The sequence below is a fragment of the Lolium perenne genome, chromosome 4, assembly GCF_019359855.2.
Source record: "Lolium perenne isolate Kyuss_39 chromosome 4, Kyuss_2.0, whole genome shotgun sequence".
Taxonomy (NCBI): domain Eukaryota; kingdom Viridiplantae; phylum Streptophyta; class Magnoliopsida; order Poales; family Poaceae; genus Lolium; species Lolium perenne.
Window position 1 is genome coordinate 151,133,043 of NC_067247.2, and position 11,096 is coordinate 151,144,138.

Below are 11,096 nucleotides of genomic sequence, written 5' to 3' on the forward strand. Positions count from 1 at the left end.
TGTCGGCCGACGCGGTCGAGGGAGCCGAATCTCCGGATCAAGCCCGGCGACTCGCTCGCCGGTGGTGATGGTGAGGCCCGTCCGGATGAAGACACCGGCCGAGGATGCTGAAGGCCCCACGGTGGGCGCCAAATGTCGTGGTATCGTCACGGCATATGCCATAGGGTGGCTAACGAAGGTGGTTCCTAGGAGATCTCACGGCGGTATCCGGATGCGGGTATGGGGACGAGCGACACGGCGACGTACCCAGGTTCGAGGCCCTCCGATGGAGGTAACACCTCTACTCCTGCTAGAGTGTATATGATGATCACACGATACAAGGTTGCTCCTTGAGCTGTGTCCGGCTGCTCCTGGGAGGCTAAAGAAGACAAGAGTCTCTCTCACAGGGCAGCGCTAGGGGTGGAAGTGAGGTGAGAATGATCGATCCCCTGCACGAGAGGGGGTAGTGCGGCTTATATAGGCACCGGCACTTTACATATAAGACCCTATAGTCTACTGGCCGGCTCGGCCGGCTCCGGCTTCCGCTCCTTCCCGAGGCAATGACGTCAGGAGCCGTTGAGGCCTCATGGCCTGTCCCATCCGGCTGCCAAGGTCAGCGGTATGGAGAGGAGGTGTCCCTGTCGCCATCAGCCACTGTAGCCAGTACGGATCGACGTAGACCATGATGGCCTGTCCGGCGCGTGGCACTATTGCTCTACAGTGCCCCGCTCTTTACGGAAGATGAAGTCAGCGTGGACTTTGGGAACCCGGATCACCAACCCGGTTCCTTCTAGTGCAAGACTCGCCAGCCTCGAGTCGGTCTGGAGTACAAACCCCCAGTCGGATATGGCTTGTAGAAGCCGGCCTAGCTACAGCATTGGCTGCCGTAGCCAGGCCGACTAGGACCTAGAGCCAGCCGGCTTCCGGACCAGCCGGCCACGGCGCCAGCCGGCTGCTCCTCAGCCGGCCTTTGCCGCGAGCCGGCCAGTGGCCAGCCGGCTGCTCCGCGTCCATTGCCCTACCCGGGGTCTTCCCCCCGACAGGAACTCAGGGTAGCACCGACCTGAGAAGGAGGCTCGACGGTGGCAAGAGACTCCTGGTCAATCGGGTATCCTACCCGGTCTGGAGTGGCAGAAGGAGAACTGTCGATCGGGACGGGGTTGAGGGCCATACCCGGACGGGTGTAGTCCCTCAAGGCTGTAGACAACACGCCGTTCTCCCGCTCAAGCTGGGAGCAACGCCTCTGTAAACTGTCGACCCGGTCCATCAGGTCCTGAACAAACTGTGGTGTAGGTGGGCGTGTGTAAGGTGTAGAGGAACTAGCGGCAGCTCGAGAGGAGGAACCTCTGAAAACTCTAGGACGAGCTGACTGATCGACCAGAGTGGGTGGAACTGTAGGGTACAAGGGTGGAAGAGGAGCTGTTGGGGCTGGTGGTGGTACAAACGTGGGAACGACAGGAACACGAGGTGGAAGCGGTGAGACAACCGAAGTGGACGCTAGTGGTGGAGCTGAGGTAGAACTCGCTAACCCCTCTAAGTGGTGAGGCCACTCTGTGATGCCCGCGAGTACAAGAGCGGCGCGATAAGTAGTGAAGATGGGAAATGCCGCCGCTCGTGCCGCTCCCTGAATCGCTAACCCGATGTCATAGTGTGCTGCACTATGCCTAGTAGAAACACCTGCCTCCCCTGGGAGGTACACCGTAACTAGATACCCCATGTCACTAGGGCTCTGGTAAAAAGTGTAGGTCGGCATGGTCATCACACAAATAGCAGCAAGCAGCTGAAGCAAGAACAAAGCATAGCCACCATACTCATGACCCGTACCAGGCAATCTACTCTCCACCATCCTACATTTATCAAAGACAAATTTGATTAGTTATTATAATACAGGAAGAACTCCAATTTAGCATACAGTGGTTACACGGTTTACTACTACATGCGTTTTGATTGCAATGAATCTAGTCAGGTTGCTATTTATTCAGCTAGCAGATTCTCGGGTCGTTGTATTGCGGTCAGTTCAGGTTTCTAGTTTTAAATTTTGTTCTTTCAGAACACACTCGATGCAGATCAAGCATAAAAAAGCAAGAGACAAACAATGGGTTAAGAAAAGATAAGTATTCTAGGGCAAGAATTTGATTTAGCTAAGAAGGGATACTAACTTCCTAACGCTCAGGACAGTCTCCAACTAAGTATATGACTATTTCCTTAGCGGTGCTCTGATACCATCTTTTCTGTGACGCCCCGTTACGTTCGATTAAATCAAGCGTAACGGAAACCGTCACTTCAGAGTTGCGCCAGGACCAGCCAAGGAGAATAGTAGCATGTACATAGTGGAAACTTTCACCGTTTGAAAGCGGTGTCCTTTATTACATCGTCACACAAACTAAGGCAATACAATCCCACCGGCTTGAAATACAAGCCATAAATCTACTCCTCATAGCCTTGGACATCGACTTCCCCATACTCATACTCCACTTCAGCAAAGTCAGAGCCAAAGTCACCACAAGTGCCAGATTCGTCATAAGCACCGGTCTCTATCTCCTCAGAGTTGTCATACATCACGGTCTCTGGAAAACAATGGAGAAAGCAAGGCTGAGCACGTATAAAATACGTACTCAGCAAGTCGCCGGGGGTGGAGGGGTGGCGGGTGATTTAAAAAGAAAGTAAAAACTCAACGGCTCATTAGCCGTCCGACCGACAACACTTTTAGGAGAAAAACTTCCCCGATTTCCCGTTTGTTGCAAAACCATATTTTTATTTATGAAATCTGCTGGCGGCAGACAACGTGGGACCTTACATCCTGTGTTAGAGGAAAACCCACACGACGCACTTCCAAACCCGGAAGCTGGGAGTGATATCACATTTTACTCTGATCAGAGGTGTACTGCTTTGCCCATAGCGTCACTTGGTCAATTTCGTTCATGCGCTACCACGGCGCACAACTAGAGCAAGGGACCAAAACCTTTAGCCAGCCCATACACCACCTCTGCTTTTCCACCTTGCCTTAATCACCAAAGGCCCGCGGGTCGAGACCCCTAACCGGCGGTCTCGCCCTAGGGTGACTGTACCTACCCGGCTACAGTCACCTTCTCACCCGTGCAGAGGTAGCTACTTGGCCTGGTTAATCGGTCAAGCCCGTCCCATTCCAGGTCTATGGTCAGTACGGGTTGCGCCGCTTTTGAAGTAAGCGCCAGTGTTGGTTATGTTTTTATTAGATAATCCCTGTAGAGGAGCCTGACTTCCAAGGCAACCCTGACCGGGATGCTTCCACCAATTCCGGCTCCTCTACCCACCAAATATTTAAAACACAACCCTGCCCGGGTTTTGATGACATACCTCGTACCAACCACGGGATCTGGTCCATTCGCCAAATCGGCGGATCTTTCCGATCCACTTCTCACATTTCATTTAGAAACCAAAAACTTTGTATTTGGTTCTCATGCGAGATTTTGGAATAAACCATAACCCATAAAACATTTTAGAAAAACATAGGAGTCCGACGACTTGGCTGGCAGCGCTCCGATCGACTCGGATACACCGTCAGCGTCTCCTAAATATCCATGGTCGACTCCTAATATGTAATTCACAAGCATTCACATCATTTCGGCTAACTTTATCACAATCAGTAGGTAGTATACTCAAGCTTGCCGCAAAATCCATTTAGCTAGCTATCACAGACTAGTGCCATTTGTACTTCGCGAGCAGGACAATGCATGCATGAATCAAGGCAAAGGTGTATCTGCTTGTGGTGTACTGTACCAAACAAAGAAGGAGAAAAATTAAACAATCGAAGGGGTGCGGTCAAAGCAGAGCCCAGCTCATCCCAACGCTCTGTCTCTCCCAGACGCACTTCCTCTCTCCCCCCGTTCTGCTCTTTCTCGAAACCGGGCAGAAACGCCGAGCGCGGCCGGCTCGATCTACCTCGTCCGGCCACCACCGACGCCATCCCTAGTACCTACAGAATCCCCTCGTCCTCCTCTACTTGATCCCCTCACTCGCCGCCGCCGCCGCCTGGAACAACATCGCAACCAACACTAGCGCCTTCGCCCTGGGTCCGACGGGCTCGCCGCCGTCCCCAACAACGACTACTCCTACCCTCCTTCTTGCGCTCTCCATCTACGCCGCCTCGTCCAACAAGGCACACGGCCATGCCCGACAGGGGGCGGCCATCACTGGCCGTACGGCTCGACGGCCATGGTCGTCGCCGACATCGACGCCACTGGGGCCGGACCGAGACTCTCGCGGCCGAGGCAGCGCCACGGCCAGCGCGGTACCAGCGACACTCCTACTGCTAATCCTCTACTACAACTATGCAAGTGCTAATCCCCTTTCGTCTTGTATCCGTACCAGTATACTAGTAGTAGTAGCTACAAACATACATGTTGGTCCAAACCAGAGCATCCGACTAGAATATTAGTGTGATCTAGTGCTGTGTAAAACTACTCTTGAACTGAATCTAGCTTCTAGTTAATTTCCTAAGATCAGACCAAACCTAGCACAGTGTAGAGGCAAGTCCCAGCTAAAGAGCAGTTCATTTATGTGCATTAGTAATCATGGTAATGTAAGATTTTGGATTTAATACAGCTATTACAGATTTCAGTGAATGAAGTAGATGAGACACCCAGCATGCTAATCGTATTTTCTGAAATCAATCTATTCTCCTCCATCACTACATTTCAGAGTGAAGTAAGTGCTACATGAGAAGGGTAAAAAGCACAAGCAAGTGGCTGTGCTAGTACCTGACGAAACACCACCAAGGATCAATCAGAGATGCCCAGCACAGGGATGACTATGTGAGACTAGATGTGGTGGAGAAAAGGGGTGGTCTGAGAATGGCGTGTGCGGTCGAAAATGTGGAGCAGTGAAAAGGACGGTCTATATATAGTAGGGAGAGGCTAGGTCGGTTTAGCACAATTTGTGCCAAGTGGGATGCATGCACAGCTTTGATGTACATGCGTGTGTACACTTGTATCTCTTCTAGCTTTAATTTTTACAAGTGGTGAAAGTGAGCCGGTTGTGAGTTGGCTATTACCTTGCCACTAAGGAAGTTTGGGCAGGGACTTAATTGCAAATTTCGAAATTGAGCTAGGACTCTGAAGTAAAACTGATGTATAAGAACTTTGTAAATAAATATTGTGGTAATTCTGGTGATTGAATTTTATTTAATATGAGATTAGGGTGAAACCATGTTTAGCGACATGTGATCAATACTAATGTCGTAAAAATGGTGTTTTTAAATTTTGGGGTTTTCACAGCTGATGAGTTAGAATCTATTCTGTGGAGTCTGAGAACTACCCCAAACAGGTCAACCGGATTTACTCCGTTTTTTCTGGTATATGGATCCGAAGCCGTGCTCCCCTCCGACATCATCCACGATTCGCCGCGAGTCTCCGCCTACGATGAAGAAACTACTGACGAGGCTCGACAGCTTTCTGTGGACTTGATCGAAGAAGCTCGGAATTTAGCTGACCAACGCTCCACCATCTACCAGCAGAAACTCCGACGCTATCATAGCCGTCGAGTTCGGAATCGCTCGTTCATGGCCGGAGACCTAGTCCTCCACCTTCGTCAGGTGAAAGACCACAAGTTGCAATCTCCATGGGAAGGACCCTTTGTCATCAGCAAAGTGCTTCACAACGGATCATACTACCTCGTCGATTTCCGGGAGTTAAAGGATAGACCTGCTAACTGGTACCGGAAACGCAAGCGAGAGGATCCGGATGACATATACGATGAAACAGACCGTCCCTGGAATATAGCACAGCTACGTCCTTTCCACACTTAGCAAAATTCGCATTACATACCTTGTAATATCTATGATACATGATCAATGAAATAAAACATCTGGTTCACTCTTTGAGTCTTTTACCTCCTTTACTTGTTCATTTTTGGATCGTGTATGTTTTCCGACTAAAACTGCAGAGCTGGATCTTTCCGCCTAGGCGTGTATGCAAGTTGTGATTTTTTCAAAATCGTCCTTTAGGACGTGAGCTTAAGTTTTCTGGCGGAAATGTTTTTTTGTTGCGAACTCATCGATTCCTGGTAGCGACTTCCGGCACCTACGCTGGGGGCTTATTTCCGCGGTTATTGATGGATCGCCATTGGGCTTCGTCGCCGCTGGCGAGCGTCTCCGGCTAAAGGTCCTCCGGCTCTTGGAAGGTCAAATGAGCAAACCGGAAAACATAAAACCAGCACTTGCTTTCAACAAACGAAACATGCAAATAAAATTTAAACGGATAGCAGGATAAGTTTTTTCCGCCCATGCATAAGTGTTTCGTCCCTAGCTACTTAAGAATTTAAGTTATGTTACAAACCCACTCCGGGGCCAAAATGATACATCTGTTCAATTGTTCTACAGGGTTCACTCGGAGGACTGATCCTCATCAGAAGCAACGTAGGCGGAGCCATCGCCAGAGTCGTCGCCGGAGCGCTCCTTGGAATGATCAGCGCTTGACCCGGAACCTTCCTCGTCGCCCTCCTCAGCGCCTTCCTCTTCTTCATCCTCCGCGTCAGAGAAACCCTCGGGAAGATCGTGCTTGTTATACCAGAACGAGTGGTTAACTCGTCCGACAAACAGTCGATCATATCCTCGGGTCTCCGCGAGAATGGCTCTCATGTTGGTGCCCTTGGGAGCTCCACGCGCAACATCCACAAATTTCATGGTTGGGAAGTGCGCTTTGCACGTCACCAACACAAGGGAAGCAACTCCGCGGGCTGAAGACTCCTGCCAATCCTTGATGAGTTCCTGCACCTGCCGTATCAGCTTGGTCATGGTGTCAATCACCGTGGTTCCGGCTCTCTTCAGGGACAGCGATTTGGCAACCCCGCGACATGCCTCGAAGAGGTCATCAATTGAATTCCGCGCTTCATCATACGCTTCAGTCCTTTTGAGGGTTGACTCTTTGGTCCATTCAAAGCCAAGACTCGCTGCGAAAAGCATGGTCAGTTTCTTCCGCGGACAAAGCAAAGTATGAGGAAGCCGGAGTTAAACAAAAAGGTCCTTACGGAAGATTATCTTGTCAATAGCTTCTGCCTCCGCCTCATAATTCTTATTCTTCGACGCCAAGGTCTGGACCCTCTGCTGGCTCTTTTTAAGCTTGTCAGAAAGCTCTGCCATGTCTTGAGCATGTTTCTCCAAGAGTTCCTTCTTCTTCTTGGCTTCCTCTTCGGAGGATTCTTTCAGGAAGTTCTTGAGAGACTCATTCTCAGCCTCCAAAACTTCGATCTTGGCGGAAAGGGTGTCGATGGAGGGACGCTTTGCAATTTCTTCTGTAAGGCGGAAAACCACACAATTATACACTATGTTTGCTCATGGTTAGACACGCGTTGATAAGCTTAAAGGGCAACCCGGAGTTCTTACCTTCGTAATTTTTTACGCGGGTCTCCAGGATTGATATAGCTTTCTGGCTATCCGCGGCGTTCTGACGCAGCCCTTCAATCTCTGTCATTTGCTCCAGCACATGGACGCGCAGATCTTCGTGCAGTTTCCGCTTGTTCTGAGAAGCAGACAGTAGTTAGCCGGAAATTCAAAATTCTGGGGGGCTGGCAAGAAGTTTAAATCCTTAGGCTGAGAAAATTCTAAATTTCCGCTAAGGTGCGCATTTAAAAGCATCGGCTCACACATGTTACTCGGAAAAATGTCCAACCCAATGCTTGGGGGCTAGTGTTACCTAGCGCACGTGCTTGTGCTGGGCAAAGAAGACCTTGATCTCGCCCTGGAGCTTTGTCAACATTTGCTCTTCTATATCCGGGCTTCCCCACACCTCGTTCATCAGGCGAGACATTTCCGCGTGGGGCTCAGAGAGGGGAATCTTCTGGAGAACCAGAAAAAGATGTGGGTGCGTCTGGGGCGTACCAGTTGCACCACTTAGCAGCAGTTTTTGTTTGGCATCATTAGCCGTAGCTTCAGCCGAAGTAATATCTGGTTGCTCGGGGGCAGGATGAGTCGAGGACGCATCTTTGCCAGATTCGCCCTTGCCGGAGCCTCCATGGCCAGATTCGCCTTTGCCGGATCTGCCATGGCCAGATTCAGTAGCGGGATCCTTGGGAAGGTCATCCACGTTGATGACGTCCTTTGGATTGGCTGCAGAAGATGAAGAAGGCTTGGGCGGAGCTTCCGCTTGATGGGTAACAGGCATCGAAGCCGGAGACGGCTTGGTTTCTTCTTGGGGATCTTGGGAGGCTGGCTTCCGGAGCTTTTGTTGCAAAATAAAGGAGGCATAACATTTAGCATATGCTGATTCACAGTAACAAAAGAATTTTCAGACGGAAATCAAGCGCTTACCCGGATGACATGAAAAATTGGTGGATGTTGGTTTGAGCTCGGTTGCTGCTGTCGATGATTTTGAGGCGCTTCTTCTCCGCCTCCGCCTTTCGGGTAGCCGCGGTGCTAAGCACTTCGCGGACACGTTTAGCGGCTGGGCCGGAGGAAGCACCCCTTTTCCTTTTGGAGGGACGCGGAGCTTCGGGAACTTCCGCGTCGGACGCGACCTCTCGGTCGGTATTGCCCGCGTGAGGGACTTGGAGGAGAGTTCCGAGATCGTTTTCCTCGAGGGCCTCGAGCTAAGTTACCCAGCAAACACTTAGATGAATTTAGCAAAAACTGAAAAGGAATCAACAGTTGAGTCAAGGAAACATACCGCGATCCCGGAGCCGTTAGTGTGAATATCCATATTGCAAACGTGGATCTTGAGGTCACGCGGAATTTTGATCAGCACCCGGAGCCGCTTGTCTAAGGCGTCGGCAGAGAGGTTGTCCTTAGAGGCGCGCATGATATCGTCGCGCCCCGTGTACTGGAACAGCAGGCGGTCCCGATGTTGTAGGGGCTGGATCCGCTTAGTGAACCAGGACATAGTGAGGTTTTTCCCCGACAAGCCCTCGTCCGTTAGCTTGCAGATCCGCCTAACTGCCCCGGTCAATTGAGGTGACTCGGATAGATGGGGACATTGAGTCCAGGCCGGAGTCTCGCTGGGGGGGTCATCCTTGAAATCTGGCAGCACCTTTGGGGAAGCCGGATCGGTCACGTCCTTCAAGTAGAAGAAGTTGTCGGACCAGTACCGCACAGACTCATGGCGATCTGTGTGCGGGTACACGCGCCCAGGGCGGAGCTTGAAGGTGACGCCACCGCAGGTGGCCAGCGTGGAAGTCTGTGAAACTTTCTCCTTTTTTATGGAGAAGTAGTAGGAAGAGGGAGAGTTCCGGGGTTATCCGGAGGTGGCCTTCACACAGCGTTGCGTGGTTGCTGATGGCCAAGATGTTGTTCGGAGAAATGTGGTGAGGTTGAAGCTCGTATGCCTTCATGATTTCCGAGAAGAAATCGCTGGACGGGAGAGAGAATCCACGCTCGACGAGCGCCTTGGTCACCACCCACTCTCCGGCTTCGGGAGCCGGAAACAGGGTGCCTGGGATCACACACCAAGATCCGGGTTTCAGAAAACCTTCCGCCTCGAGGTTGCGGAGTTCGGTCTCCGTAGTGAAGCAGGGCCACCATTTCCCTTTGGCCTCGCTATCTCGCGTGCGAGCCTTTGATTTTTTTGCTCGGACGAGGGAGGCGGAGTAGAAGACGACATCTACAAAGAAAATGCGAGTTGGTTCAACTTAGTCGGATCCAATGTTAAATACCCTAGTCATCCCTACCAACTACGGCGGGAAGGTAAAGCTCGAAGGGCTTACTGATGGGATTCGTAGCATAGAAAACAAAAAAATTCCTACCGCAAGAACGAAACACAAGCCAAGATCTAATCTAGAAGATGGTAGCAACGAGGGGATCACGAGACTAACCCTTGAAGATTTCCAAAGCCTACCGAGATTAGATCTCGTGGTGGATGTAGTCGATCACTTGCCGCTTGCAAAAGCGCGTAGAAGATCTTGACGGTGCCACAAACGGGCAGCACCTCCATACTCGGTCACACGTACGGTGTTGATGAAGACGACGTCCTCCTCCCCATTCCAGCGGGCAGCAGAAGTAGTAGATCCTCCTCGGAATCCCGGCAGCACGACGGCGTGGTGGCGGTGGTGGTGGAGAACTCCGGCAGGGCTTCGCCTATGCGCTGCAGGAGTTGTATGTGGAGGAGGGGAGGCTAGGGTTTGGGGAGAGGGGGCTATGGGCGCTGGCCTCAAGGGGGCAAGGGTGGTGCGGCCAACTCATGGCTTGGAGTGGCCGACCCCCCTCCCTCTCCTCATGTATATATAGGTGGAACACATCTAGGGTTGCCCAAGTCTTCGAATAAGACCCCAATTCAAAAACTGCCATATGGACGAAACCTAGTTGGGTTGGGACTCTCCCCTTTCCCCCCTTGCTTGGCCGGCCAAGGAGTTGGAGTCCACCATGGACTCCACCCTCCCACTTGGTGGGCAAGTTAGGGTTGGTGGAGTCCAACCGGGACTCCACCTTCCATAGTGATTTATTCCGGATAATTCTAGAAACCACCTTCCATAAATTCATCGGATTATTTTCCAAACTTGGAAAGTGACTTCCTATATATGAATCTTATTCTCCGGACCATTCCGGACCTCCTCGTGATGTCCTGGATCCCATCCGAGACTCCGAACAAAAATTCGAACTCCATTCCATATTCCATATCTACTTAAACGACATCAAACCTTAAGTGTGTCACCCTACGGCTCGCGAACTATGAAGACATGGTTGAAACTTCTCTCCGACCAATAACCAATAGCGGGATCTAGAGATCCATAATGGCTCCCACATATTCAACGATGACTTAGTGATCGATTGAACTATTCACATACGATATTGATTCCCTTTGTCGCGCGATATTTTACTTGTCCGAGGTTTGATCATCGGTATCTCTATACCTCGTTCAACCTCGTCTCCTGACAAGTACTCTTTACTCGTACCGTGATATGTCATCTCTTATGAACCATTCATATGCTTGCAAGCTAATTAGACGACATTCCACCGAGAGGGCCCAGAGTATATCTATCCGTCATCGGGATGGACAAATCCCACTGTTGATCCATATGCCTCAACTCATACTTTCTGAATACCTAATCCCACCTTTATAACCACCCATTTACGCAGTGGCGTTTGATATAATCAAAGTACCCTTCCGGCATAAGCGATTTACATGATCTCATGGTCGAAGGACTAGGTAACT

At 50.9% G+C, this 11,096-nt stretch overlaps 1 long non-coding RNA gene across 1 annotated transcript; it reads left to right on the forward strand.

Annotated features, from left to right (window-relative positions):
* The first annotated feature begins 3,773 nt into the window (after positions 1 to 3,773).
* On the forward strand, positions 3,774 to 5,147 carry LOC127294155 (uncharacterized). The gene is made up of 2 exons (XR_011742921.1): positions 3,774 to 4,291; positions 4,660 to 5,147. It is a non-coding gene; the product is annotated as an uncharacterized lncRNA (long non-coding RNA).
* Positions 5,148 to 11,096: the final 5,949 nt, after the last annotated feature.